This window comes from Macadamia integrifolia, chromosome 1 (genome assembly GCF_013358625.1).
Source record: "Macadamia integrifolia cultivar HAES 741 chromosome 1, SCU_Mint_v3, whole genome shotgun sequence".
NCBI lineage: Eukaryota > Viridiplantae > Streptophyta > Magnoliopsida > Proteales > Proteaceae > Macadamia > Macadamia integrifolia.
The window spans coordinates 28,522,821-28,523,147 of record NC_056557.1 but is presented as its reverse complement, the minus strand read 5'-3'; the positions used below and the strand labels follow the sequence as shown (position 1 = coordinate 28,523,147).

Below are 327 nucleotides of genomic sequence, written 5' to 3'. Positions count from 1 at the left end.
AATTTAGAATAAAGTAATGTAATTGTAATAATTTTAATAAAAGTATATAGTAATACAATACGCTTCCTGTAAAATAGGAAGTAGCTTGATCTAAGCATTTACTGGATACATTGAGGTATGATTTTTTAGATTCCGCTATACAATTGCAACCTGTCTTTGCTCAATGGATACAAAACACCCATGCTCATTGAGGTATGAGTTTTCAGATACCGCCATACAATTACAACCTGTCTTTGCTCAATATATACAAAATACCCATGCTTTAGCACCTAGTGCAACATCAAGCACCAGTTTGACTTTTTTTTTTTTTTTGGGGGGGGGGGTTTT

General features: G+C 33.3%; 1 protein-coding gene across 9 annotated transcripts in view; it reads left to right on the top strand.

The window, feature by feature from the left end:
• Positions 1–327, top strand: part of LOC122083871 (transcription factor TGA4-like) — a 14,075-nt gene that overhangs the window by 5,114 nt on the left and 8,634 nt on the right. The gene's annotated exons all lie outside the window — the stretch shown is intronic.